Genomic DNA, 6,000 nt, shown 5'->3' with positions numbered 1-6,000 from the left:
TGACGTTGCGCCTTAGGCAAAACTCTATCACATTGCATAGGTTCAGACGTCTGTTCAACCGGTGGCAACACCTCTCGTGCAATCCTGCGTTCACGTAAACGCCGATCAACCTGAATGGCGAATGACATAGAATCGTCCAGACCAGAGGGAACAGGAAATCCCACCATAGTATCTTTTACGGCTTCTGACAAACCCTTCCGAAAGAGAGCAGCCAAGGCATTATCATTCCAGGTAGTAAGGACCGCCCACTTTCGGAACTTTTGACAGTACAACTCTGCAGAATCTCGACCCTGGTTCAATGCCAACAGGGTCTTTTCAGCCTGATCGATAGCATTAGGTTCGTCATACAACAACCCCAAATCTTGAAAGAATGCGTTCACATTAGTCAGAATAGGATCATCTGGTTTCAAAGAAAACGCCCAATCCTGGGGATCGCCACGCAGCAAAGAGATGACAATTTTATCCTGCTGTGCGGAGCTCCCTGACGAGTTAGGCTTCAAGGCAAAAAATAATTTACAATTATTTTTGAAACTCAAAAATTTAGATCGATCCCCAAAAAATACCTCAGGTGTAGGGATCTTTGGTTCAACAGCATGCGAATGAGCAATGAAGGCGGAAATTCCCCGCACTTCCGCAGCGAACTGCTCCACACGATCAGACAATTGCTTTATCTCCATTGAGAGAAAAAAAAAAAATTCCCCCTATGGCCTCAGAGATATAGAGGAAAGAATATACACACACCTTTTTTTTTTTTCTTTTAAACACAATTCTTTCCTGCTATTGAATACCCTAGGATCTGCAGTATGGCGGGTGATTCTGTTATGAATGAGTCACCGTAGGAGGCAAAAACAGAAATGCTAGCTAAGTCCAGAAAACCAGAGAAGTTGGCAGCTATCGGATTGCAGACCCCTGAACCTATCAACACAACTAGCAGTAGCCGTGGGGGGTTCCTACGATGCCCTAGACCCCTCGATCACAGCCGGAGAATTAAATAGGCCTAAAGAAAGAAAGGGGAAATCTAAACTGCCCCAGAGCAGACCCCAAAGCAATAGGCAGCCCCCAACATATAATGACGGTAAAGCAAGATGAAAATACTAACACAGACAGAAAGATAGACTGAGCAAAGATGGGGCCCGAGCTAACTAGATAGAAAAGGACAGGAAGGCTGCTGTCTGCAATCCGTGAAAAACCCTATGAAAATAAGAGCCAACAGACTGACAGTGAAATAGGCCCTGAAGACGCTAGGCTTCAAAAAGCTATGTCAGTACTCAGGAATATTCTGAAGACAGAGCTACAGGCAAAAGGAGATTCAGCTCACCCCAGAAGGGAATGGCAGAATACAGAAAAGCAAGGAGAACAAAAAACAAAACAAGAATGCTAACAGGCAAAACAGAAAACTTAGCTTTAGAGGAGCAGGAATCAGACTGGTGTCCTAGAAGTCCACAGAGAAAGCACCCACAGGGCAGAAGGGCGTCGGCAGCCTTATATCCAGTCCGTGACTCCACTCAGCCAGTCATCCTCATTAGACTCAGGTGCCTGATAATCAGGCTCATTACCTTCCTTTACCAGAATATGGAGTTCAGCAGACCTCAGTGACGAAGGGGAAAATGAACTCACAACACAATACCATCACCAACCCCCTCTCACTCCGTCCGGTCCACCGCTACTTCCCCCATATGCAGCTCTCCAGTCCAGCTCACCCTACCAGACACTCTGAGTAGGACAAGAAAGTACTCATCCTCTCATCCGTGTACACTGTGTTTAAACGCCTACATTGCCAAACTAATCTAATTAGAGATGATGCCCTACCGTTTGATTGAAAGCGAAGCTTTCCGCGAGCTCATGGCCTACGCTGTCCCACGCTATGACCTACCCAGTCGGCACTTCTTTTCTCGAAAAGCCATCCCTGCCCTCCACCGGCACGTGAAAGATCGCATTGTCCATGCACTAAAACAGTCAGTGAGTGGAAAGGTGTACCTCACAACAGATGCATGGACCAGTAGGCATGGCAAGGGCCATGTCCATGTGTCCATCACTGCGCACTGGGTTAATGTGGTGGATGCAGGCTCCACAGGGAACAGCAGCGGTGGAACAGTGCTGCCTAGCCCACGGTATAGGTAACAGTTGGCTGTAGGCTTTCGACCCTCCTCCTCCATAAGCGAAAGCTCGTCCACAGAGCACAGTCGCAAGTAGAGATGAGCGACTTTGACTTTTTTCGGGTCGAGTCGGGTCTCACGAAACCCGACTTTCGCAAAAGTCGGGTTGAATGAAATCGGCCGATTATTGTGAAAAGTCGAAGTCCGACTGAAACACGAAGCCCAATGTAAGTCAATGAGGAAGAAAAGTCGGCAGTGAGTGGAGGACAGGAAACACACCTACAGTGCCCATTTTAATGCCAAAAACATCAATTCTTATTCCTTAAGCTTGTCAACCTTAATTTACTTCATAATAATAGTTTGGCATTGAAAACTGGGTTTTTTTTTGGCTAAAGTTGTGGGGGGAGGTAGTGCTGGCTCCAGATTTTCGTGGACCCAGGGCCAAAGAGTGTTACTGGGCTCCTTTAACACATGACACAATTCATGATCCTTTGATACGGCAGAGAAATAGCGGTACAGTACAATGAAAAATACTTCAATTCTTACATCACATGACTGATATCCATTTTAAATTCTCCAATAGCTCCAAAAACAGACAGTATATTCCTCCATACAGTATTATGGCCACCGCATAGTGCGCCATACAGAGTGATGAGGCCCATATATTTCTCCATACAGAATCATTGGTCCCATATAATGTTCCATACAGTACATGATGAGCTCCACATAATGCTACAGTATATGTTGTTCACCATGGATGAAGCTCCAGTGTCTTATGGGCCCAAATAATGCTCCATATATAATGGGCCCCATTTCTAATGCTCCAGTGTATAATGGGCCCTGTAAATGCTGCTCCAGTGACTGATGTCCACCTTTGGAATGCTTCAGTGCATGGTGGGCCCCAGATATCATTCTCCAGAGTGTCGTGCTCCCCAAAAATTGCTCCCAACTTTTAAAACAATTAAATAAGTCTCCTCGCTAAGGAATCCCTGTACTAGTCTGGACACCTCGTCATCCCCATCTTCCATCTCTCTGCACTTGGACTGTTTTGGCAGAGGGCGTACAGACGTGATGTCGTCGCGCTCTTTGACCAGAATGTCACTGTCAGGAAAAGTGTTTGGTTTCCGGGGGCAGTATGGTTGCAAAGCTGAACCTTAAAGGAATGTCCAGAAGGGCACCACCAGGAGTGGAGCCTGCGGCTTAATTGGACTCAACACGGGCAACCTCAACCATGCCATCCAGAAAAAAGCTGCACAGATTGCAAGCTTAATTCCGTTAACGAACGACACTCAGGCATGCCTCCGCGGCCCGCATCCAGCTTACTAGAGGGACACGCGAGGCTCTGGCACGCGAGATCGGTCTATAACAGGTCTGTCATGCCCTTACATGTCCGAGGCTGCACGCGTGCTACAATGAAAGGACCAGTGTGTATCGCTTACATGTGTGGATAACATGCTGAACCCCGTTAGTGATGGGGATCTGGGATTACAATTCTTCCCTGCGAACAAGCATTTCCCAGTAAGTGCAGGTCAACGTAATTAGGCCTAAACGGCATTCCAGAAAGAATGTGAAAAAATTAAGTGTCCAAACCACAGGTGCTGTAGCTTGCTTAAAAGCTGGGCTCCTCTGCTGAGTAGCACACAGTTCTTACATAAACAGGCGGCATAGCTTGATTCACGGGTGGCCAACTATGCTGAGTAGCATACACAGTTACTAGGCCCAAAGTATTAAGTGGTGTAAATGCAGTCAAAAACTGGTTCTTTCATAAACAGGCGGCATAGCTCGGTTCACGGGTGGGCTCCACTTCTGAGTATGCAAGGGGGAGGAAGAAAGAAAAACTTCCTAACAACAAAACAGGTCAATAAATAAAATTGCTTTATTAAGGATACAGGGCAAGAAACAATACCATTAAAAATTTGTATAGGTTAATAACTTGTCATGAAAAAAGATACCAACAGTCCTAACATGTCGATCAAATATAGCCCAAATAGAGAGGACAAAAAGAAAAAATCACAACAATGTTATATCAGCCACACATAAAGTGTGAATATGACCCACTCAGTGTAGCGGTAATACCATCATACTAAATATTACAAAGTCATGACATACGATAGTAGCGTGGAAATCCCACCAGATATAACCATAATACCATTAGAATGGATTACACAACGTCATGACACAAAAAGTACATTTGTCCTATATTACCAGGTAAAGTGTCCGTGCAGAGCGACAAGTGAAGGACCAGGTACCCGCCCCGACGCGCGTTTCGGGAACCTTCGTCAGGGGGCGCTATGACACAATAATCCATAGAGCTCTTTATACTGCAGAAACCGGAAGGGCTATCCATGTATTGGACGGAAGTCACTTAGCGCTGCCCGGGTAACTGTGGACCCGCCCACATGCTCGGCAGATGAACAGCCATGACGTCCGGATAACGCGGGGCCCCACGTGACCGGACGCCCAAAGCTGCCATGCGCCGACCAGGAGGAGGAACCAACAAGTCCCCCAATGTAAATCGGGCATGCGCATAGCAAACATGTAGTCGTGGACGCCATCTTAGTTGGGGGCAATAAGTCCAACAAACCTAAACGGTAGCAGCAAACGGACTAAGGGGCAAAACCGCCAGTATAGTATCAAGTATAGAGTATAGCATTGGTAACACGCGCGATAGAAAGAGTCATTACATAATGATACCACAAATCCAATATACTGAACATATTGATATGAACACATATATAGAGGTTATATGGGGATAGATAAACTTCTATTACAAACCAAACAAATGGTAACAATCAAATAATACCACTATGTTTGGATATAACATGTCAAATATATATTGAAAAAAAAGGGGGAGAAAAAGTTCACAAAGCGGTGTTACCAATATTTATATATATGCCCGTTGTCCGTAACACTGATGCTACTGCTTAGAAGGGATAAAGAATACCCAAAAATAAATACACAAAGATAAACTCGCGCATGTATCGCTGATATATATCCAAATAACATAAGTATACCTAAAGTAACCTTGGAAAATATAGCATAAAGGATATGCCACCATAAACACGGGTATATAAATATAACTCCACATATAATACGTGGCCAAATTCAACTTGAAATACCCTTTAGTGGACATAATTACTCACAGCATATTTACAAAATAACCAAACATGTAAACGGCGGGATTCCAAAGATAACAACCCCAATAATACAAAGTCCATAGCATAAAATTCGTCACATGGCGTTCTTTATTGTGAAGATCCACAAGATGGAGTATGGTCCTCTTCATCATATATCCGCAAGACATTCCGGAATCCTCAGTATAGAGCACTGTATATGCTAAAAAGAGGATTAAAACAAGGGGAATTAAAAACAACAGACAAGAAAACAACTATTTATCGAACATAAACACCTACTCCAAAAAAGGGGCAAAACTTAAATTTTCATTCAACCCATGAGGGTGCACAGTTTTGAGTGTCCAGATCCATCTGGATTCGAGGCGCGCCAATCTGGAAGACATTCTACCACCCCTAATGCCCGCATCAACCATATCAATACCCTTAAATCTGATCAATTTACTGTCGCTATTTTGGAACAATTTAAAATGACGTGGAATTGTTTTCAACATGGATGTGTCCGTATGGTCAGCTGCCGCCTCAATTCCCAAGATGTGTTCACGTACTCGCACCTTAAGTTGGCGCGATGTCAATCCCACATAAATAAGTCTGCATGGACAGGTGGCGTAATAAATCACATGACGGGTCTCACAAGTAATAGTTTTCTTAATGCGGAAGACCTTCCCATTCGAGTCCACAAAAGTGGAAGCTCGATCGATATTGGGGCAGGCAACGCAGTGACCACAGGGACGACATCCACGTCGACTGGAAACAACATCCAAAAATGTAGT

At 44.7% G+C, this 6,000-nt stretch overlaps 1 long non-coding RNA gene across 1 annotated transcript in view; it reads right to left on the bottom strand.

Moving 5' to 3' along the window:
* Window positions 1–3,985: 3,985 nt before the first annotated feature.
* Window positions 3,986–6,000, bottom strand: part of LOC141085986 (uncharacterized) — a 64,963-nt gene continuing 62,948 nt past the window's right edge. The window contains exon 3 of the long non-coding RNA XR_012231451.1: window positions 3,986–5,432. This is a non-coding gene — a long non-coding RNA (uncharacterized lncRNA). The remainder of the gene's footprint in view (window positions 5,433–6,000) is intronic.

This window comes from Dendrobates tinctorius, unplaced genomic scaffold (genome assembly GCF_039654945.1).
Source record: "Dendrobates tinctorius isolate UK_male_01 unplaced genomic scaffold, ASM3965494v1 ptg000029l, whole genome shotgun sequence".
Lineage (NCBI taxonomy): Eukaryota > Metazoa > Chordata > Amphibia > Anura > Dendrobatidae > Dendrobates > Dendrobates tinctorius.
This window is presented reverse-complemented; position numbering and strand designations above follow the sequence as displayed.